The sequence below is a fragment of the Sphaeramia orbicularis genome, chromosome 15 (assembly GCF_902148855.1).
Source record: "Sphaeramia orbicularis chromosome 15, fSphaOr1.1, whole genome shotgun sequence".
Lineage (NCBI taxonomy): Eukaryota > Metazoa > Chordata > Actinopteri > Kurtiformes > Apogonidae > Sphaeramia > Sphaeramia orbicularis.
Window position 1 is genome coordinate 8,215,363 of NC_043971.1, and position 25,437 is coordinate 8,240,799.

The window sequence follows — 25,437 nt, forward strand, 5'->3', positions numbered from 1 at the left end:
CTAGACTTTTTTTTTTTATGGGGATACCTAAAAGACAAAGTCTACGCTATGAGACCTGCAACAGTCGCTGAATTGAGAGCAGCCATTGAACGTGAATGCACGCAAATACCAAGGGAACTGTTTGGTGATGTGTGCGATTCCATTGCTTGGCGTTGTCAGCAGAGTCTGGACCAGAACGGACGTCAGTTTGAGAACAGGCGGAACAGACACACCAATAAAATGATGTTTGAAAATTCTATTACATTTTGAAAATTAAATGAATTTTAATGAATTTTAATACGATTAGCCGAGCATAAACATGCAATTAGGATAGGTAACCCCCAATATCCTATGGCTGTACATTATAAGGAGACCAACCATAGTTGTAATACCTTAAAGATCTCAGGTATAGAACATATAGCCAGTTCAGTAAGGGGAGGAGACAGGTTAAAAAGGCTCCTGCAGAGAGAATCCTTTTGGATATACACTCTGAAAGCCACACAATACCCAGGCCTGAATGGTGAACTCGACTTCTCCCCTTTCCTCTGAGTCAAGTGGGATCCTCCCCACTAAGCTTACTTGTGCCCTCCCTCGGCTTCCTGATTAAAATCCCTTATTGTGTAACAGGCTGAGTACAAAGGCTGAACCCAAAAGCAAGACCACAAAACAGACGTAAAGTCCAGTGTGTTTATTAAACACTTTAACAATGGAAAAAACACAACACAGAATAATTAATAAATCTGTGATGCCACTGAGTCCGGGGGTTGACGTCTGGGTCACGAGTGGAATCTGCTGGCGACCAGCGTGGCCGAGCCAAGAAAACCCCAACGGAACCCCAACTAGGGACAAACAAAGGGAGGTCAAAAAACAGGCCAGGTCATACACGGAGAAGCAGATCATAAGGCAACGGTACATGGGGGACAGGCAAAAACTCACGGTCAGTAATCCAGGCGTAGGGTCGAAGCACAGGTAATCGGTGGAGGCTGAGGTATCAAAGGGAGTAGGCAGAATCGGAGTCGGGTACACGAACCAGGTCGTAGACGAGTAGGCAGAACAGGAACGGGCAGAATCAGTGGTCGAAGGACGAAATGGGTCAAAACGGGCAGACAGACTGACAGGATCCAAAACGCTGGTAAGTGTAGAACACAAACTGTCAACTAGACAGGGGAAGACACAGGGTTTAAATACACAAGAGGGCGGGAAGACGATTGGACACAGGTGGAACACATTAGGGTGGAGTCAGGTAATCAGGAGCAGGTGAAACAATCAAGGAAGGGAAGTAAAGACACCAGACATGACACATGAGGGAAACTTAACAAAATAAAACAGGAAGTGACAGACAACAAAAATGACAGACAACATAAAAGACAGACAAATCCAGACAATGTCTGGATGCCGACATGACATATTGTTTATCTGTTTATTTCTGATAACTCACTTTATATAAAGACTCATAGTGCTTGAAATGTCTATGTTGTTTGTTTTTATACTATGTATTGCTCTGTCTTTTTTGTCTGTTTCAATGTTTAAGTCTCTAAATCTCTGTTTTTAAGGTCCACCCAGTCATGTGACCTCTCCCTATATATAGGAGGATCCATATGGGTGGCCTTCTTATATCAGCCCTGATGAAGGCCCATAGGCCGCAACGCGTCGGCTCAGTTTTTATGTTTGGCCATGCTTTAATAAAGGCTTTTTAATTTCAGCCCTACTCTGAGTGCCTCAGTTTTTACAAACAACTAGAATTTTAATAAACACCTACTTTACAATTATTCAAAGTGTGTATACATTTTTTTGGGACACCCTGTACAGTTCCAGTCATTGTTTTTTCTTTTAATTATAGTTTTTATTTATTTCAGTTAACAAAAATGTTTTTTTCAATTCTAGTTTTCATCATTTCGTTAGTTTTCATTAACAATTATAACCTTGATGTAAACCACAGGTGTCAAACATGCGGCCCGGGGGCCAAATCCAGCCCGCCAAAGGGTCCAGTCCGGCCCTTGGGATGAATTTGTGAAGTGCAAAAATTTCACTAAAATATTAACAATCCTTTTAGTTCAGGTTCTACATTCAGACCAATTCAATCTCAAGTGGGCCGGACCAGTCGAATACTATCATAATAACATAGAAATAATGGCAACTGCAAATGTTTCTCTTTGTAAATGTAAATATTTTCATGTATTTACACTAAAACAACGTATAATTTTGCAAAAAATGTGAATAACCTGCAATGTCTTAAGAGAAGTACGTACAATTTTAACAATATTCTGTCTGTTATTAAATGTGTTGCGTATTTGTAGATCCACTGTGATCTGTAAGTTATAATGTACATGTGTAAATGATAAACTGAGGCAGAATATTGTTAAAATTACACTTATTTTTTCAGTTTGTTCATGTTATTCACATTGTTTGAAAGGATAGTTTGTAGATGTCAACCTGTTCATAATGTAAATTTACTTTTTCGCTCTAAAACATAGAGAAAAGTTTGGAGTTGACATTATTTATATATTATTATGTTATTATTTTACTAGTTCGGCCTACTTCAGATCAAATTTAGCTGAATCTGGCCCGTGAACTAAAATGACTTTGACACCCCCGATGTAAACTATGCACTTTATACTTTATTCAGTGACTGATCCAGTCTGTGGATACATGGTGTTGATTTGTTAGTGGTTTTGGTAGAACTAAGTGTGTTCTGGTGCCAGACTTCCCCCTTCATTTAAGGAATTAATATGCAAATATATGAAAATGACTATATTTTTGTAATTATCTTTCTAACTGCTACAATTCTCTTTAATAAAACACTAATATCACACACAAGGATCCATGTTATGCTCAGAAATTAGTCATTTATTCTTACTGTCTGTACAAAACGTCTGTACTGAATTACGGAAAATCAGCTTTAACACATGCTGCTCCTTTTGCTCGCAGCCTAATACAAAGGACCTGAAATGTAAGGAGCCGCTCTCATTAGATCCATTCAAAGTGATTTTAAATGACTCGGAGGCACAAACATCTGGCTGCACATGTTTGGCCTGATGAGCGTTTGTTGTGACGTACCCATGTATGTACGGCACAAACGCTGTCTAAATCTGGTAAATTGTGCCGCTTGTCTTTGCGGGGATGTCTTTTAATCGAAATGAGTCTTTTCTGGTTAAATAAAGGTCAAATGAAATAAAAATATAATTAACCCCTTGTAGACTATTATCTCAGTCTCCCACTGTTTTTGTAATGAGGTGCTGTTCACCAGTGTTTGTGAACGTACGTGTTCCCTGGTTATCTACGATCCCTGACGTTATTGAATCAGTTTTAACACCGTTTCTGTTACGGTGTTTTTAATTGCATGACATTCTACTGATTTTTGGATCATCTTCGCCTTTAGGCATAAAGGGTTAAAAAATACACTTTTAATGAGTTTTATCCTGCAGATCGATCACTTCCTCAAGTCTAAATGATCCCAATGTGCACCACAAGTTCATGTTTCCATCTATTACCCAGGTTAAAAATTAATTTAATTTGAGACTCACTAAAAGAGAGACAATATTTTATTTTATTTTTTTTTTTAGATCTACAACATTTCTAAGGCATCCTCCCGACTGTATTAGTTCCTTCTTTTATCTTATCTTATCTTATCTTATCTTATCTTAGGATCTGCATCACAGCAACAACTAAAATATATATGTTTTTATCTATAATTGTAAATAAATTGAGGCGTAAATGGTCAGAAAATACACTTTTAATGAGTTTTATCCTGCAGATCGATCCCTTCCTCAAGTATAAATGATCCCAATGTGCACCACAAGTTCATGTTTCTGTCTGTTATCCAGGTTAAAAATGAATTTAATTTGAAACTCGCTAAAAGAAAGAGACAATATTCTATTTTTTTTTTTGTTTAGATCTACAACATTTCTAAGGCATCCTCCCCACTGTATTATTTCCTACTTTTATGTTATGTTATGTTATGTTATGTTATCTTATCTTATCTTATCTTATCTTATCTTATCTTATCTTAGGATCTGCATCACAGCAACAACACATCTATATATTTTTATCTATAATTGCAAATAAATGTAGGTGTAACGGGTTAAAAAATACATATTTAATGACTTTTATCCTGCAGATTAATCCCTTCCTCAAGTCTAAATGATCACAATGTGCACCAAAAGTTCATTTTTCTGTCCATTACCCAGGTTAAAAATGAATTTAATTTGAGACTCGCTGTCAAATTTCAATATCTCACATGTGGCTCGCAGCTCTTTCAACCCCCCCCTACCCCCTACCCCCACCCCCCACCACCCTCCCACCCTCCTCCACCATGTGAGCAGTGGATGAGTGGACAATAACAGGGCAATTGCACTGGGCTTTGGGGAGCGCCGCTTTTGAACGCTCCCCCAGCTGGTGTTTGCGGGAGCTGCCTAGAAGGATGGAAAGTATGGGGGGGGGGGGCTTCTTAGTGTGCACAAGAAGGGGAGGAGAAGTTTAATTTAGCGGATGGTGGCACAGAGACCCGTAGGGCGTCACATACTGTCGACACACACAGTAAGACGCACACCTCAACACGTTCTGACAGACAAGCGATCTGGAGAAGGTGCGGTCTCTGTCCTCTAAACATCCTGGAAACATTCGCTCTAGTGTTTATAAATGGAACCATGTGCAGAGTCGGTGATGATGGGGGGGGGGGTGAGGGTGGGGGGGTGTTCACTTGTTCACTTACCATCCACATTTGCAAACGTTTCTTCCCGACCTTGATGGCACGTCTGTTCTTATGAATTTTAATTAACACAGCTAGATGAATAGACCCGGTGTAGCTGCTTTTTTTCGAAATAGAAAAGGACACAGCGATGTACTGTATATATATATATTTTTTTTTTTTTTCAAGGTCACGAGTGGCTCCAGTTCATTTGGTGCTATTAGCTTTCAACCTAAGTAAATCGATTTGTATTTTCTGCAGTAGTGACAACTATTAAAGTATCTTTTTACCAGGGCTGCTGGAAAGAAGATCTTCATAAGAACAGATACTTAAAAAAAAAAAAATAGACCTGGATAAAGGGCAAGAAATGAGACAAAAAAACCGCACATACAAGTTGATTTTGACACCCGTAGGTATCGTTCAACTCGTACATCTAATTCTGCTGCTGTTATTATTCCTGATTTGTTTCCCATGATGCTTTTCAGGGTAAGACTCTTAACACTTCCCATGGGCTGATGAATACAGATCTGGTGTCAAACACTCTGAGGTGGATCCACATGACATGGTTTATTCTTCGTGCTGCTCTGAGGAGTGAACACTAGGGAGGTGTAAGAGAATTGTATTTCCGTGCAGATTCAGTGCGATGTTTCAGTCAGCTGATAATACCACCAATTGTAATATTTATAGATATAGATATAGATATAGATATAGATATAGATATACAGTCACAGAAAAAATTACTAGACCATCAAAAGTCATCCAAAACAATGGTTATGTAATCACATACTAACTCCTGTGTGTATCATGTGACTAAAACAGACAAAAAAGAAAACATGGAATGTCTGAAAGCACTGTTTTTGTCAGTACAATGCCGTAGATATTGATGTAAGAACTGAAGTGATTTTGGTTATTACACTGGTCAACAACAAATTTATTGTTGAAGTTTTTTGAGCTGATTTAGGATCATTTTGGTGTGCTGAATCCAAAAATCACATTAATTTTGCTCAATCAGGTCAACTTTCTGAACTATGCTACATATTGGCTTTTTAACATTTTTGCTTACATTTATGGGCATTTTCACATCATATGATACAAAATTCTTTCATATTTCTTGGAATAAACAAGTTCTGAAGATTTTACTTTTGCCAATTTATGATTAATGTTTTTTTTAATATTACAGGAGAATGAAATGGCTTCGACTAGAAGATCTTGCAAAAATAAGCCTGACGTATTCTGCTACATCTGCGGTGAATACACCATTGTACCTAATAGGAATCCTGTTAGAAAATGATTTTTTTTCTCTTAAAACCTATTTTGGGTGAGAACTATATAAAAAAATCAACTGATAAAGTCACAAAAATGTAATCAATTTTCAAAGATCAATTTTTTCAAAATCAAATTAGCAAAAAAACCTGACCTGATTGAGAAAAACAGATGTCATTTTTGGATTTAGCGGTGCAAAATGGTCCTAATTCAGTTGAAGAAACCTAGACAACTTGCAAAAAACATTTTTTTGTAACCCAGTGTTACCAAGAAAACATGGAAAATGGATAGAGATCAGCTCTGAAATTAAACTACTATGAGCTATTTTAGTTGTTTTTATCATTATATTTGTCCAAACAAATGTACCTTTAGTGATTACGTGATTGTAAGGCTATTGTTTTCCGAAATTACTAATATCTCCCAAAATATCGGGCCTATCAACTTGTCGTTTTTGCTAGTATGTTCCTTGATCGAAAATACATAAATATGACAAACTGCACCAGTCAGCTCTGTACGGATTTTGTGTGAATTCCAACACACACACACACACACATAAACACAAATAAAATTACTAAGACAGTGTTGGTGTTATGTATCATGAACAACAAGAGATGCAGTCCATTCAGTCTTTAACATTAACCCATAAAAACCCTGTCGTACCTTTGTGGCAGTTCCCAAATTATTTTTTTTTATATTTAACCTTTCTTAATTGATTTAGCACCATTTTTACCTCCGCCAAGGAGGTTATGTTTTTGTCGGCGTTTGTCTGTCTGTCTGTTTGTATGCAAGATAACTCAAAAAGTTATGGACAGATTTGGATGAAAATTTCAGGAAATGTTGATACTGGCACAAGGAACAAATGACACTGGGTTACAAAAAAATGTTTTTTGCAAGTTGTCTAGGTTTTTTCAACTGAATTAAGACCATTTTGCACCGCTAAATCCAAAAATGACATCTGTTTTTCTTAATCAGGTCAGGTTTTTTTGCTAATTTGATTTTGAAAAATTTGATCTTCTCACAAAATTGATTACATTTATGTGACTTTATCAGTTGATTTTTTATATAGTTCTCACCCAAAATAGGTTTTAAGAGAAAAAAAATCATTTTCTAACAGGATGTATTTATTATTTATTATGTATTCACCGCAGATGTAGCAGAATACGTCAGGCTTATTTTTGCGAGATCTTCTAGTCGAAGCCATTTCATTCACCTGTAATATTAAAAAAAACATTAATCATAAATTGGCAAAAGTAAAATCTTCACAACTCGTTTATTGCAAGAAATATGAAAGAATTTTGTATCATATGATGTGAAAATGCCCATAAATGTAAGCAAAAATGTTAAAAAGCCAATATGTAGCATAGTTGAGAAAGTTGACCTGATTGAGCAAAATGAATGTGATTTTTGGATTCAGCACACCAAAATGATCCTAAATCAGCTCAAAAAACTTCAACAATAAATTTGTTGTTGACCAGTGTAATTATATTTTGGTGGTGATTGGGGGGGTGGGGGTGGGGGTGGGGTGCACTGATCTGCCTTAGCAGAGGTCTGCGCTCTACGAGTGCTTTTCTAGAAAAGACAGCGCAGACCTCTGCCAAGGCTGATCAGTAGGCCTCCCCAACCCCCCACCCCCGATCACCACCAAAATTTTATCATTTGTTCCTTGTGCCAGTATCAACATTTCCTGAAATTTTCATCTAAATCCGGGGCACTGATCTGCCTTGGCGGAGGTCTGCGCTCTCCGAGTGCTTCTAGTTTGTAATATCTTCTTTATTTCAAGTTTTGTGTGTGTGTGTGTGTGTGTGTGTGTGTGTGTGTGTGTGTGTAAATCATGTATTTTCCTATATTTAATTCGCTGATCAGGTAGATTTTCATTAAAGCTCCGAGTAAAGTCAAAGGATATTAGATCAAATCAGAAAAAAATGAGGAAAAAGTGACTTTTTCGGCAAATATATCATTAACTAAAAATCCAAACCAGTGTCTCCATCCACTATCATTGATCCAACTCCATGGGTTTTACTGGTGAATCAATGTTGAGAAGATGACGGTGTTTCCATGCTAACTATGGAGCCTCTGAACGTCCTAATGCTTGTTTGTTTACATGTCGACACATTACATTAATTGTAAATAGGGTTCGGCAAAATAAGTCTGAACTTCAGCCTAAACCCTTTCGGTTGCATTGTATATGGAGCAATGGATATGTTGGTTTTGTTTGTTGTTTAAAGTAATTAACAACCAAATCAATTACTACTACTACTACTATTACTACTACTCCTCTACAGGGTGGGGAAGCAAAATTTACAATATTTTGAGGCAGGGATTAAAAGACAGTGTATGACCAATTAGTTTATTGAAAGTCATGAGAATTTATTTGCCACAAGAAAATTGACATAATAGAAAATGTTTTTATTCTATGTGTCCTCCTTCTTTCTCAATAACTGCCTTCACACGCTTCCTGAAACTTGCGCAAGTGTTCCTCAAATATTGGGGTGACAACTTCTCCCATTCTTCTTTAATAGTATCTTCCAGACTTTCTCGTAATAGTTTTGCTCATAGTCATTCTCTTCTTTCCATTATAAACAGTCTTTATGGACACTCCAACTATTTTTGAAATCTCCTTTGGTGTGACGAGTGCATTCAGCAAATCACACACTCTTTGACGTTTGCTTTCCTGATTACTTATATGGGCAAAAGTTTCTGAAAAGGTATGGATAATAGTGTTAGGTATGATTATGACATCAGTATATGTTTGGTTTCAAAACAATTGACGTAGTGCCTGCTGAGAAAAAACAACTAAATGTTCATTGTAAATTTTGCTTCCCCACCCTGTATACTGACTGCACATGCTTTTGCACAACCTTTTAAAGTGCAGGTAGATGCGATGCCAGGGGTTAACATGCAGAAGCTTATCCTTTGCAGCAGGATTATCATGGTATTGATCATCACATGCGCTATTTCTCAAGGAAATCCAATAAGCATCAAGTGAATTGTACAAGGATCACAGAGGAAGGCCCGGCCTTGCTTTCTTCATTACCACACTTTGATGTTCATGTTGAAGCTCAACCCCAGGTCATGTGAATGGAGGGCAGTCCTTCTGTGTTCCTGCATAATAACTGGTAATAGAACAAGATTTGAACTCTTTAAAACCTGACGTGTCATCGCTGACACACCCTGCTCATGTAAGATAAGATACATTATTGTCATTATACAGAATGTACAGTGAAATTTAGGTGCACTGTCAGGATACGGACTCATAAATAGTAATAATAACTATAAAATATATAATAAAAACAAATATGCATCACTCACATATCAACATCCATACATTCATTCATATACAGTTTGGATGGATGTAACTCTTTCAGTGTTTGTCCAATTGGTAAAATTCCAACAGCTTCTGAAACCTGAGACATTTTGCATTATAGGTTTTATTGGTTCATTACGGTGATTTCACTCACACCTGTACTAGAAGCTGGAGGAGAAGCTGTTTTAGCAGAGTTATAACAGGCAGTAATTTGTAAATGATTGCAAGATTTTGAAAGATCTGGGGAAAAAAAGTGGAAAAATGGGCAAATGGACTCACTCCCAGAATATTTTCTAACCTTTTTATAGTCAAAATAAGAAAAAAAAATCCAGGCGGACCATTTTAGGCCTAGGATTTAGAGGGTGTAATTGGTGTAAAATACAGTTTGTCATCTTTTCATGGTCATCAGATATGACCCATTTGGACGTTCAGAGGCTCTGTAGTTACCATCACAGCAGCACATCTGTCTGGCGTTGTGTCGATGTATTTTCTGAGAGTTTCAACTCCAATGTCATTCCACGCTCTCAGAAGCTCATTCCAGAGAGTTTCCTTAGAGTTTCCTTAGATCGTTGCCTAGGGGGGCCACAGTAAATATTAGAGTAAAATGTAAAAAAAGGACTGGACGGATAGATTTGTGAATTTGTGAAATATTCTCAGTACCCTTGCTTTTACCTTTCGCAGTGGCAAAAAAGTGAAATTTCAGCTCTGGGAACAAATAAACCAGCAGTTTCTTAAGATTTGACAAGTGTTCTAATATTTTTGCACACCACTACACTGTAAAAAAAAAAAAAAAAAAAAACAGTAAAAAAACAGTAATATTCTGGCAGCAGGGGTGCCGAAAAAATATTGTAAAACAACAGAAAATAACCATCTCATAAAAATACAGTAATTTTCCAGAATTAAAATACATTTTTTGCCCCACTTTACATGAGATTTTGCATATTTTTTGGACTTTTTAATGTTTGATAAAGAATATTTTCATCTATCTATCTATCTATCTATCTATCTATCTATCTATCTATCTATCTATCTATCTATCTATCTATCTATCTATCTATCTATCTAAATCATTTTCAGTGAGACTAAGTTGTACAATCCACTGATAAAAACTGTATTTGGACAGTTTATCAGTGCTTATACATGTTATACATTCACAAAAAACACATTTATTCAACATTTTTGTTGTGAAACCTCCCGTAGTTGCACAAGATATTTGTCAATTAACAAACAAGTCTTGTTAAACTTACTAAACAAATGCTTCTTTCATGGTTAATTGTCAGTAATTTTATCTCATTTTATTATTATAATTTTTTATTTTTTTTTACGGTGTTAAACTTTAAATTGACAGTTTAATCTCATAAATAGAAAATAAATATTTGTGAAATTATGATGCATTTGCAAATGCATTTTAACTGTATTTTTCTGTGAAAAAAGAAAAAAAAATTCTTTTAAAAAATTAAAATTTTATGGTTATTCAGTTACAGGTTTTTTTTGTTTTTTTTTTAGGTTATTTTACATTTGAGGTGTAAAATCACAGTCTATTTTTGTAATTTCTCAGATATTTTCCTACATCTTAAAAATACAGGAACAATCTGTAAAATAAACAGTGAAAATTATCTTAAATTACAGATTTTTTTTACAGTGTGTAAAAAAAAAACCTGTGTGGTCATGACTAAAACTGAGTGATTTAAATCCATTCAACTTAAACTTTTTTGTACTTTCGACTATATCTACAAAATAGTAGAATATACTTATCATTTTATAGTAATATAGTAAAACTTCAGTCATTTAAGTACATTGTAATTAAGGCATTTTAGTAAATACAAAGTCTGGGCTTACAGTGTGGAACCACCACAGAAGTACCACTGGGTCTTTATGGGTTAAAATAAATGATAGATAAATAACTCAGTGTGTCATTGGTCAAAGGAAGGGAGTCGTTCCTGTGTGGGTGGAAGCTAACGCTGTAGGAGTACAGAGTGGAGAAAGTGTATTTTATTACCATCTCTGTTTCCATCACAAACCTCTGTGTTGCTTCCAATGAGCTTTAAAAGTTCTTTATGGGTTCTTATTTGTTGTCCTTCCTGTTGGCAACAACTGGTGACAAATGCTCGAAATGCGCCGTTTCATTTATGTGTCCACATAACATTTACAAATAATGAGTTTGGTAAAACACACACACGGCTAGAGGGGAAGTTTTTTTTTTTTTTTTTTTCCCTTTGTCTTATATGGATTCAACATTTCATCAAAAACACTAAGTGGATTCCAAGTTGAATCATTGTGACGGTTTATTATTGTGGAAGTGGAGTATTCCAGGAACATTACTCTGGTAATTGCTTCACTGGGTGTTCTATTTTCAGGAACAGAAATTGATTTAAAGTTTATTTATTTATTTATTTATTTATTTTTAAAACCATCCCTTCATAGGATTCCTCCAGAGTGTGGATGGTCTATGTGCTAATTTTTCACTCTCTATTGGATTTTATCGTCTGTTGTTATTAATTCCCATCTAACTACACATTACATCCAAAACTCAGTTCATTATAAAGTATTAAAGTGGGACATTAAAGCTGCAGGGGGTGAAATCAGGTGAAAGAAAGTGCCGAATTTGGAGATCTACACCTTCCCTGGACAGTTTTCAGCTCCTTGTCCGAATCTAAACACTAATAATAACACTGGTCAACAACAAATTTATTGTTGAAGTTTTTTGAGCTGATTTAGGATAATTTTGGTGTGCTGAATCCAAAACTCACATTAATTTTGCTCAATCAGGTCAAACTTTCTGAACTATGCTACATATTGGCTTTTTAACATTTTTGCTTACATTTATGGGCATTTTCACATCATATGATACAAAATTCTTTCATATTTCTTGCAATAAACGAGTTGTGAAGATTTTGCTTTTGCCAATTTATGATTAATGTTTTTTTTAATATTACAGGTGAATAAAATGGCTTCGACTAGAACACAGGTGTCAAACATGTGACCCGCAGGCCAAATCCGGCCCGCCAAAGGTTCCAATCTGACCCGCGGGATGAATTTACAAAGTGCAAAATACAAAAATTACCCTGAAGGTATTAACAGTCAAGGGCATCAAACTCAAAAATAATAGCATAATAACCTAGAAATAATGACTCCAAATGTTCTTCTTGGTTTAATGTGAGAAAAATCATGATATTTTGCCTCTAAATAATGGCAACACCATTTTTTTCTCTTTGATTTATTGCAAAGAACATTAAATTCTGGTATCCTTTAATAATAAAATGTCAATAACATGAACAAATATGAACAACCTGAAATGTCTGAAGAAAAATAAGTGTAATTTTAACAATATTCTGCCTGTTTTGTGTCTTTGTAGATCTGATCCATAATGCACATGTATAAATCATAAGTTGAGGCATAATACTGATCAAATTGTACTTGTTTTTCTTCAGAAATTTCAGTTTTTTTCCAGTTATGCACATCTTTTTTGTTTTTGATAGAAATAGTCTCATTATTTTATTGTTATTTTTTGCACTGAAACATTTGGTGTTGTCATTATTTATAGGCTATTTTGCTATTATTTTATTGGTCTGGCCCGCTGGAGATCAAATTTGGCTGAATGTGGCCCCTGAACTAAAATGAGTTTGACACCCCTGGACTAGAAGATCTTGCAAAAATAAGCCTGACGTATTCTGCTACATCTGCGGTGAATACACCATTGTACCTAACAGGAATCCTGTTAGAAAATGAATTTTTTTCTCTTAAAACCTATTTTGGGTGAGAACTATCTAAAAAATCAACTGATAAAGTCACAAAAATGTAATCAATTTTGTGAGAAGATCAAATTTTTCAAAATCAAATGAGCAAAAAACCTTGACCTGATTAAGAAAAACAGATGTCATTTTTGGATTTAGCGGTGCAAAACGGTCCTAATTCAGTTGAAAAAACCTAGACAACTTGCAAAAAACATTTTTTTGTAACCCAGTATAATAAATATAATGATGGAAAATTTGATGCTGTTTTATGCTTAAATGGAAAAGAGAAGAAACTTTCGCCAAAGCAGTAGAGGCACATTTGGACGAGGTCGGAGGGACGGACAGCCCTCCACTTTTTGATTCCTAACTTTTGAACCAGACAAGTTTAAGACAAATGTTAAACAATAATTGTAAAGATCTAAATCCTGTCTTAAACATACTCAAAGGGCAAAGTTTAGTTTCAAATATTTTTAAAAGAAAAATATCAAAAACTACTGCGTCACGGATAGACACAAAATTAACGTCTATTACACTGGTCTACAAGGAAAATGCTTCCAGAACTAGAAGCACTCGGAGAGCGCAGACCTCCGCCAAGGCTGATCAGTGGCCCCCCCGTGGGCCCCCCCCACGCCAAGGAGGTTATGTTTTTGCCAGGGTTTGTTTGTTTGTCTGTCTGTCTGTTTGTCTGTCCGTTAGTGTGCAACATAACTCAAAAAGTTATGGACAGATTTTGATGAAATTTTGTGGTCTGCGCCTCCCCCGTGGGCCCCCCCACCCCCGATCACCACCAAAATTTAATCATTTCTTCCTTATCACATTTCCAACAAACCCTGAAAATTTCATCAAAATCTGTCCATAACTTTTTGAGTTATGTTGCACACTAACGGACAGACAAACAACAAACAAACCCTGGCAAAAACATAACCTCCTTGGCGGAGGTAATGAAATTTTACCACATGAGAGTCACTGATAAAGAAAAATCAAGTCAAAAATGCTGGTTGGCTGAACTTTCCAAGATACAGCCTTGGGTCAAAATGTGAAATTCAAGAATTAACAAGAGAATGGGTTTGACTCAAAAGGAATATTTGTCTCAGAGCTACAAGATCTACTTCAAAACACTGTCTGCACATTAGAATACATTCACTTTACAGGTTCTATTTAGTGGAAGATTTATAAAACTGTTATATAAATGTACATAAACCAATATATATGTGTAATAACACTTAATCATATACCTTGAAAACATCAGCAAACTGGCACTTTTGTCATTTATTTTCCAATTAATCTTATTAAAATACGTAACATATTTAGCACATTTAATGTCTGAAGCAAATCATTTCTAAAAAATTGTAGACCAGTGATATTTGCAAGAATAACAATGTTCTCAAAAGTGAAGTTCCTCTGACATTTTCATCCTGTTTACCTTAAGCCAGTGTTTTTCAACCTTGGGGTCGGGACCACCTTTGGGGTCACCTGGAAATCAAATGGAGTCGCCTGAAATTTCAAGTAATTGATAAAAAAAAATAAAAAAACATACTAATAAAAAATATATGTTGAGTTGACAGAGACAATCACATATAAAAGACATGACAAACTGTGAGTCTGAAACTGAAGCACTGTGGTTCTGTTTATCTGTCAAATGTTCATTGTGGTCAGTTTCAGATGCTGCAGCTCTTTCCTAATTCATAGTTTGAGTTCTTGTTTGTTCAGTATTAATTGTCAGCCTTGTAAATCCAAGCTGGACTGACTGTACATATCCTGACCAAGGAAAATAAAATTCTCTCTTTGTGCAGTAATCTACACCTGGATTTACTGCCTCCGTCCACAATAATATACATTATATAGAATAAATGCCGTCTAACATTAACGTTTAATTGTAACATAGCATAGCAAACTATTACATGATCAAAAACAAATAAATTTTAGTAAAAAAAATGTCTCCTTTCTGAATGTCTGGGGTCACCAGAAATTTGTGATGTTAAAATGGGGTCACGAGCCAAAAAAGGTTGGGAACCACTGCCTTAAACCCTCTATTTTACAACCTAATAATTGGTTAGAGGAAAAAAAATATCTGATCATACCTAAATAGCAAGAGTTTTGACAAATGGCAGTATCATGGATGGACAACAAAAGTAAATTAAACATTTTTTAAATTTCAATTATCAATATGATATACATTTTTTTTTTTTTTTTTTTTTACAATATTTACTAAATACAAGTAATATTAACATTATATTCAAATGTATTTTGTATAGATATATACATTCATTAATTTTAAACACTGTGTGTTTAGAAAATTACATAAATCACAGGTGTCAAACATGTGGCCCGGGGGCCAAAACCGGCCCGCCAAACGTTCCAATCCGGCCCACTGGATGAATTTTCAAAGTGCAAGTTAGGGCATCAAACTCAAAAATAATATCATAACCTATAGATAATGACAACACCAATTTTTTCTCTTTGATTTAGTGCAAAAAAACATTCAGTTATGAAAATGTTGACATTAACAAACTATCCTTTAACAATAAAATGTGAAAAACCTGATGAAATATGAACAACCTGAAATGTCTGAAGAAAATTAAGTGCAATTTTGACAATATTCTGCCTCTTACTAAATGTTTTGTGCCTTGGGAGATCTGATCTGTAATGCATTTGTATAAATGATAAGTTAAGTTGAGGCATAATACTGATAAAATTGTACTTATATTTCTTAAAAATTTAATTTTTTTCAGGTTATTCACATCTGTTTGGTTTGGATAGTTTGTAAATGTAAATACTGGCATAATTGAATGATATTTTTTGCACTAAATCAATTTGGAGTTGTCATTATTTATTGGCTATCATGCTATTATTTGATTGGTCCGGCCCACTTCAGATCAAATTGGGCTGAATGTGGCCTCCGGAAGAAAATGAGTTTGACACCTCTGACATAAATCATATAATAGTCAAATAATGTATTTGGAATAAATTTAGTTTATTCATCAGAGTTTACAAAATGAACCCAGAATGACGGTACAAAACTGTCACTTTCCAAACATTCACACACACATTTTCCCTAATTCCAATTATTTTTGTGGTACTAATAGGACTGTTTTTGCCTAAGAGGATAGAAATGGCCACAGTAGTGTTTTTTTTTTATATTTCTCCTTCTTAAATAAGACATGGATCAGGTGTTTATTCAGTAGAATAAGGTGTGTTTGTGTTGGAATTCAACAGAAACAGGAGTGGAATGGCTGTTAAACATGCACACATGCTGATTTCACAGGAAATTGCAGTGGACTCTTAATTGTATTTGGAATTGAATAGAATAAATTTTCGTTGTCACGCTTACAGAAATAATAAAAATCAGTTTAGCAGCTCTATCCTGTTGAGAGGAGGTAGAAATATTTTATTCCAAGTTCATGGACAGCACTGTATAACCCCCCCACACACACACATGTCTAAAACAGCTGGTGGGTTTTCAGAGTCCACAGAATAAGCAGATTTTTCTAATAATAGGCTGAAAAGTTGGTGTGAAATTTTTGCCGCATGACATGTTCAGCATGACCAAACCGAACTCCACAAATGTGTTGGTGCTGTCCCAGCGCTGAGGTCGGTCTGGCACTGTCCATTATGGTTTTGGAGTAGAAGTATAAGTCATGAGGTAGTTCTTTTAGTGTCTTGGGGGATGCTGAGCACACACTGAAGTGAATGCATTTGCAAAATTGTGCTGGGAGAGAAGTTTTGGTGGAACATGTGCCATATGAGGAAACTCATCATGGGATTAAAACGATTAAATCCCTGCAATAGAAAATGCCACCTAATGCTGCACAAAAAGACACATGACTCATGTTGTTGCCGCTTGCAGGCTGTTGTTCCTTCATGTACTGAGAATGGTAACAGAGATAGTGGAAGAAAAGGGGAATGCAAACATGGATACTGAACGGCTGAAACGGTTGATCTTATTCCAGAAGAGAACATCCTGTGAACCAGATTATTCAATAAAAAAATGGTAACACTTGATAATAAGTACCCAGTGTGACTTCTGTGTCAGTTCCCAAATGAATTTTCCTTTCTATTTAACCTTTTATTAAGTAATTTATCTCCATTTATTGTAATATTATCCTCTGTATTTTGCGTATATAAATATATATATATATATATATATATATATATATATATATATATATATATATATATATATATATATTATTTATTTATTATTTATTTATTTTTTTTTTAGTGAAAATCAAGTATTTTCCTATATTTAATTTCCTTTCCTCATGTAGATGTTCATAAAAGCTCGGAATAAAGTTGAGTACTTTATACTAGAAACAAAGAAAACTGAAGAAAAAATAACTTTTTCAGCAAAGATATCATTAATTGAACATAAAAACAAGTGTTTCCATTCACTGTCATTGATCCAACTCCATGGGTTTTACTGGTGAATCAATGCTGTAGAAGATGACGGTGTTTCCACGGTAACTACGGAGCCTCTGAACGTCCAAATGGGTCATATCTGATGACCATGAAAAGATGACAAACTGTATTTTACACCATTTATTTACATGGATTAATAAGATTAGTGGATCTAAAGTTATTGGTCACTGGTGGATATTTGGGTCTTTATGGGTTAAAATTGTTCAAAATGTAAAAAATTTCAAACATAAAATCATTCTTTTGTGGACTAAAATATCATACAAATGATTACTTTTAACAAAATACATGGTTTTAACACGGGTCACTTTTGATTTATCACTATTTATTATAATATTATCCACTGTATTTTGCATTTTTCAGTGTAAATTATGTATTTTTCCCTTATATTATATTAGCAGATCATGTCGATGTTCATGAAAACTCAGAGTAAATCCAAAGGTTATTATATCAGAAACAGAGAAAACTGAAAAAAGTGACTTTTTCAGCAAATCTATCAATAACTAAACATAAAACATTGTCTCCATCCACTGCAACTGATCCAACTCCATGGGTTTTACTGGTGACGGTGTTTCCACGGTAACTACGAAGCCTCTGAACGTCCAAATGGGTCATATCTGATGACCATGAAAAGACAACAAACTGTATTTTACACCAATTATTTACATGTATTGATAGGTATTAAACACTAGCACTTTCTAGATCCTGTGATCCAGTTCATTCCTTTACTTTCTTTACTTCAATGATGATTCTATTTTACTGAACTTAATTTTATTCTTTTTCTTTCTTTCTTTCTTTCTTTCTTTCTTTCTTTCTTACACCAATTATTTACATGTACTGATAGAATTAGTACTAGTTTTTTTCTTCTTTCTTTCTTTCTTTCTTTCTTACTTACACCAATTATTTACATGTACTGATAGAATTAGTGGTAGTAGTTTTTTTCTTCTTCCTTTCTTTCTTTCTTTCTTTCTTTCTTTCTTTCTTTCTTTCTTACACCAATTATTTACATGTACTGATAGAATTAGTGGTAGTAGTTTTTTTCTTCTTTCTTTCTTTCTTTCTTTCTTTCTTTCTTTCTTTCTTTCTTTCTTTCTTTCTTTCTTTCTTTCTTCCTTTCTTTCTTACACCAATTATTTACATGTACTGATAGGATTAGTGGATCAACAGGTATTAAACTTCATATCAGTAAATAGTTTTGGTCACTGGTGGATGTTTGGGTGTTTATGGGTTAAGTTTAACACTACCTGGGCTGTGAGGAAACAGAATATCTGCAGGTCACAGAACCGAGTGAAGGTTCAAGTACGTACAATATTTTCAGTCCTTTGAGGATTCATCCGTCACTAAAGCACATGGCACGCAAGAAAACCAATGAAACAAATAGAGTGGTTAAACCTGTCAAATCAATGTTTCATATTTATTGATTGATTCACAGCATCAACTCATGCAGTGAGTGAAAGAGAAGTCTACTTTAAAGGGTAGTCTCTGAGCTGCACGGTGCATTGAATGTGCAAAGAAATATTTCAAAGCCAGAGTTGATGGTTTATGCCCTGCTGTAGGCTGAAGGTATGTGTGTATTTACATATAGAAAAAGAAGTGAGTGAGTTCAGACAAATATCTACAGGTTCATGTTAATGGGACACAGTTGTTGACATGGTTTAGTCCAGTGGTTCTGAACTGGTCTGGTGTCAGGACCAAGGTTATAATAGTTTTGGATTTTTCATTATAGTTTAGTTTTATTTAGTTTTGACTTTTTTTCTCTAATCCACTTTGTTTTAATTAGTTTTTAGAGCAGGTTTGCTAGTTTTTATTAGTTTTCATTTTTTTCTAAATGCTTACTTTTAGTTTAGTTTTAGTATTAACCCTTTCATGCATAGTGGTCACTACAGTGGACAGCTATTCTACAGCTGTTCTCTTATGTTTTCATGGATTTTGTTGTTTTAATTTCATATCAGCCACTGAAGACTGGAAGAAGGTGTTATGGACTGATCAAACCTGCAACTGGAAGTCTTCTGTTCACAGTGTAAACTCAGACTTGCTTACTACGACCACTATCTTCTCTGTGCTTTCAGCTGTTGTCCTGTCAGTCTCCTCTCACTCCAGCTGTTGACTGTCATAAACTTGTCTTCTGATTCTGTTGTCTTTGGCTCTGCCAGACCTCTTCCTGTCAGCATTTCCCAGTCCAGTTTCTGAGTGCCTTTGGATGGTGAAGGAAACTGGACTTTACTGACACCTGGACTTTCTTGGACATTTCTCTGTAGGACAGACCTACATTTTTCAGTGTTCTGATGCTCTGTCTCTCTTCTATCATTAATTGCCTTTTCCTCTTTTCCATTTTTATAGTAACACACTACTTTCTGCAGTACAATACTGTTCAAATAATGCTCCCAATGGTATGGTACCAAAGTGTGTTCCAACACTACTTTTCTGCAGACACAGGGGGTTGGAAGGAATTCACAAACATTGGGACACGTGGAGGAATTGGTAGCAGCAACTTTTGAGGCTTGATCAACCTCCATTGTTGCAGAACTGCTTTAAGTTGTCAACCCATTTCTTGTTTGCCTTTTTGTATAACTCTGAAACGTACATTATTTTTCAGTTTCATTGAACCTTACCTTTTTTTTTTTATTTTTATTTTTTTTACCTCTGGCAGTTCACCACTTACCTCTGTACCATTTCAAGCCGTTCATAGGACTTGAACTGCTTGAATTCAATAGAAAAGTGGAAAAATTGGGGTGTTCTAAAAGTTTTGACCGGTAGTGTGTATATATATATATATATATATATATATATATATATATATATATATATATATATATATATATATATTAGTGGTGGGCAGCGATTACAATTTTTAATCGCGATTAATTGCATGGCTTTCTGCGATTAATCACGATTAATCACATAGTTGTTGGGGGGGGGACGCATCAACAGCATGTATTTCCTTTCAGTGATATTCCAGACTGGAAGTACTCCGGTGATAAAAATAATTGCACATCAGTGCTTCCAAACAACTGTGTCCTTCTCCCCCCCACCATCTGAAGACATTTAAAATGAAAATGTCCATGGAAAAAACCACTACTTTTACACATGTTTATGTCCCCACCAGTGTATTTACAGTTGTGAGTGATTGACAGGAGTCTTAGTCCCACTAATCAGTACTAATACTAATAAGCCCATTAATATGTGATGTTCAGTTGTTCAAAGCAAGCCAAAGGGGCCCTGAAGTGGTCAGAATAAGTTGCACTAACGTATGTTTTGTCCTTTCCGTGTTACCGTAGTTAGTTCGGACATAGAACTAACAGACATGTTTCTTTCACTCTTGTTTGTATGGCCCCAAAAACGTTTGCCTGTGAGTATTTTATGTTCAGTTGTTGTAAGAATGAATAGTATCAAATATCTCTGATGTGAGCCTGTGTTGCTGAATAAAAAGACGTTGTAAATCTTTAATTAACCTGTAAATGCTAATCGTTAGCGTGTCTATGGATTTTCCCATTCAAGTTAGCATCGAGATAAATTGACTGCTAATACAACATTCACATCGTAAATAAGTAAAGGTTAGTTCAAAGGCTGACATATTAGACCTAAACACAACCAATGAATTTACATAAACTTAACATGAGCCTGCATAAAGAATTAGCAACCCATCTGCGACTGCTTGCATAAACAAATTAGCTTAAACATCAGCATTACTTGTAAAGTTCGCCGGTTTTCTCCTCTCAGCTGCAAATACACACAGCACCGGTGTGTGGACCGGCAAAATAAAAGCATGAGTTTCAAAATAAGAGTCCGTATGTATAAATCAACTAAGACTTGCTTGAAAGGCAGAACAATAATAAAACAGCGTTAACATGAGAAAAAAAAAATTGTCTGCGTTATTTAATGAATGCGTTAACGCGGTAATAACGCGTTAACTTGCCCACCCCTAATATATATATATATATATATATATATATATATATATATATATATATATATATATACATATAATTTTTAAATTTGATTTATTATGCCTAAATAATGCAAAAAAAACCCTATCCTTTAAAAATAAAATGTGAGTAACCTGAACAAATATGAACTGAAAAAGGACATAAGTACATCCACACAGCAGCTTTGATGACACTTCCACAGCTACAATAATAGAATAATAACGCACTTTATATTCATTCACTTTGTCCAAGTGAGTGTCGGTTGATCTACGGGGGCACCTGTCTTTTTTATTACATTTACTCATGTAATTTTTCATTGTTTTTTACCTTGTACTGTCTTTTATGTATTTTTATGCTGAGCTCTTGCAACTTGTTTTCCAATGCAGTTTTTCTGCAAATGGCAAATAAACTGATTCTGATTCTGATTCTAATTCCAAGCAGCCTATTTATGGGTGCTTCCACAGAATACTGCGATATTTACATAACGTGTGATCAAGTATCTGAAGGCGGAGCCGAGTGTCCCCTGTTTTTTTTGAAAATCAAACTACGGTCACTCTACTTGTACTAGTGTGACTAAAAGCCTCGCAGCCGTCAGAATGCAATGGAGACATTTTGTCATCGAGGCTTGAAACATCCTGACTGTGTATAGTTATCACTGTGGGTGCAAACATTATCACTGCAGTTGGAAATGTCATCACCATGGGTATCAATGTCATCACTGCAGGTAGAAATGCCATTCCAACATCTTGGGTAATAACGTGCTCACTATGTCCTCTACTCCTGGTCATGTATAAAATGGACAATTATCATCCCTGGAGTGAACAAACAAAAAAATCAACAAGAAAAAAAATAAAATAAAACATTGTACTGTGATGTGACAGCACTGTCCAGAAAAAAAAATGGGCAGTTATAAAAATAGAACATAATATTTCATGAAGACATCTTGGAGCAGAGCAAAGCTGGATGAGGAGTTTCTTCTTAAGCTGGATCAGACTGCAGGATTTAAAGAATCTGAACATATCTCATATGTACAGGCCGTCTGCTCCTGATTTCACTTATAAAACCTTGTCTTACGCTCCAACAGAAGCTCCTACCTAGCTGTGAGATAAGGACCGGAAATTACAGATTACAAGACTCATTCGGATTTGTAAATAGGATTTGGAAAATTGGACCATCTTAAATGTTGCAAACATGTGCATTCTCACAATGTGTGGTGACAAACTCAAAACAAGCATGGAGCAAGGCCAGCAGAAAAAAAAAATCTTGGTGCAGCTCATTTGTAGAAGGAAAGGACGTGAAGAATTCATGGGGGAGGCAGAATGGCTCCACAATGGTTGGAGGAAGACGTCCAAAGATTGTTTTTCACTTTTTTCTCACTTTTCTTTCCCTGTGTACTCCAGCTATTGTTTTTACTTGGCAACATTTGCCCCTTTTTTTTTTTTTTTTTTTTAAGATGAGGGATTGTTGAAATGCTTAAAGCTAGTAATTATAAAGTGCTAAACAAAAGTACTGATGCTTTCCCTGAGTGGTGTGGTGAAATGTCTGGCATTATGGAAAGAAGATAAACACAATTAAATGTTCAAAATGGAGAATAATTTACATTTCCACTTTTCTTTTTGGTCGTTGTTTCACACCCAGTTGTGAACACAAGACTGTAACAAAGGAGATTGTGAGAAATAACACAATCCTACTGTTTTATTCATGTCTGCACGAGTCAATAGAGGCATCAAATTAGGTTGTTTAGCCCTTTCATGCATAGTGGTCACTACAGTGGACATGTATTCTACAGCTGTTCTCTTATATATTCATGGGTTTTGTTGTTTTAGTTGCATATCAGCTAACACATTAGCCCAGGGGTGTCAAACTCATTTTAGTTCCGGGGCCACATTCAGCTAAATTTGATCTGAAGTGGGCCGAACCAGTAAAATAATAACATAATAATGGATAAATAATGTCAACTCCAAACTTTTCTCTATGTTTTAGAGCGAAAAAAGTTAATTTGCATTATGACAAGGTTTACATCTACAAACTATCCTTTCAAATAATGTGAATAACATGAACAAACTGAAAAAATAATTGTAATTTTAACAATATTCTACCTCAGTTTATCATTTCCACATGTACATTATAACTTACAGATCACAGTGGATCTACAAATACACAAAACATTTAGAAACAGGCAGAATATTGTTAAAATTGTATTTACTTTTCTTAAGACATTTCAGGTTGTTCACGTTATTCAGATTTTTTTGTGAAATTATACTTTATTTTAGTGTAAATACATGAAAATATTTTCATTTACAAAGAGAAAAATTTGGAGTTGTCATTGTTTCTATGTTATTATGATAGTATTTTACTGGTCTGACCCACTTGAGATTGAATTGGTCTGAACGTGGAACCTGAACTAAAAGGATTGTTAATAACTTCAGTGTGATTTTTGCATTTGACAAATTCATCCCAGGGGCCGGATCGGACCCTTTGGTGGGCCGGACTTGGCCCCCGGGCCGCATGTTTGACACCTGTGATGTCGAGGGCTTCAAAACCCATTTATCAAATGTGATACATTTGATGTTATAGTGTTAAAGATAAAGACGTTAGTCCAGGTTTTCTTGTAACATTCCACTTCGATCCAAGAGGAGGACCAAACACCGAACATAATAATAGATAAATAATGTCAACTCCAAATTTTTCTCTATGTTTTAGAGTGAAAAAAGTTAATTTACATTATGAAAAGGTTTACATCTACAAACTGTCATTTCAAACAATGTGAATAACATGAACGAACTGAAAAAATAAGTGTAATTTTAACAATATTCAGCCTCAGTTTATCATTTACACATGCACATTATAACTTACAGATCACAGTGGATCTACAAACACACAAAACATTTAGAAACAGGCAGAATCTTGTTAAAATTGTACTTACTTTTCTTAAGACATTTCAGGTTATTCACGTTATTCAGATTTTTTTGTGAAATTATACTTTATTTTAGTGTAAATACATGAAAATATTTACATTTACAATGAGAAAAATTTAGAGTTGTCATTATTTATATGTTATTATGATAGTATTTTACTGGTCTGACCCACTAGAGATTGAATTGGTCTGAATGTGGAACCTGAAATAAAAGGATTGTTAATATTTTAGTGTAATTTTTGCATTTCACAAATTCATCCCAAGGACCGGACTGGACCCTTTGGCGGGCCGGATTTGGCCCCCGGGCCACATGTTTGACACCTGTGCGTTAGACGCTTATGCACCATCCCATATACTGTAATTCATATCATTACCGTAAGTTTGCAGTTCTTGATAAACCTGATCTACAGTAACATATTTTAGTGTAAATCAATTGCTAGTTGTTATTAGACTGTAGTTAACAGTTTTCTGAATCAAAAAGGGTTTCTTTTTGCATATTATCTCCATGAAGTGAGTAATAACTAGTATTAGAGTATGATAAAATGTGAGACAACATCAGATTAACTGCATTAAAAATGTTTTTATTTCCAATAATCCAATCCAACTTTATTTATAAAGCCCTTTAAAACAACCACAGTGGACCAAAGTGCTGTACAGAAGACTAAAAGTGCAATAAAAATTAATAAAAGCATTAAAAAAATATTGACATCAAATAAAAATAACTACAACTATATTTCATAGTTTTCACACAGTATATCACTTTCTGATGATGGGTTTTAAATACATGTTTCTTAGCTTCAAAAATTAAACATTTTTGTAGCTTCATGGAAAAATAGGTTCATAAAAAAAATTTCAGTCGCATTGTTGTTTTCATGTCTGAAGAGGATTTTTTTTTTTCTTTTTTCTGTCTTGTTTTGGTTGTTGGGAGTCTGATGTTTGTTTCCTGTATTGAAAAATGTTGCCTTCAGTTGAACAAATATTGTATATTTTACTTCACGCCAGAAAAATCAGTAAATATATTTAATTTAAAAAGAGGACTAAAAACACTCAGGACAAAAATCTCAACTAAGATTCTCATAATTCATGCATGAAAGGGTTCGATTATTATAACGTGTCAACACAGTTTTTATGAATGAACAGGCCTGGGTTCTCATCTAAATATTTTTTGCCTTAAAAATCATACTTTAAGTGTAGATTTTAAGAAGCAAAAT

General features: G+C 34.9%; 1 protein-coding gene and 1 long non-coding RNA gene across 2 annotated transcripts in view; one reads left to right on the forward strand and one right to left on the reverse strand.

The window, feature by feature from the left end:
• Positions 1–25,437, forward strand: part of dntt (deoxynucleotidyltransferase, terminal) — a 359,425-nt gene that overhangs the window by 254,962 nt on the left and 79,026 nt on the right.
• On the reverse strand, positions 5,311–13,479 carry LOC115434657 (uncharacterized). Its single transcript, XR_003937571.1, has 3 exons — positions 13,371–13,479; positions 12,900–12,907; positions 5,311–5,322 (listed from the first exon to the last, which is right to left on the reverse strand). It is a non-coding gene; the product is annotated as an uncharacterized LOC115434657 (long non-coding RNA).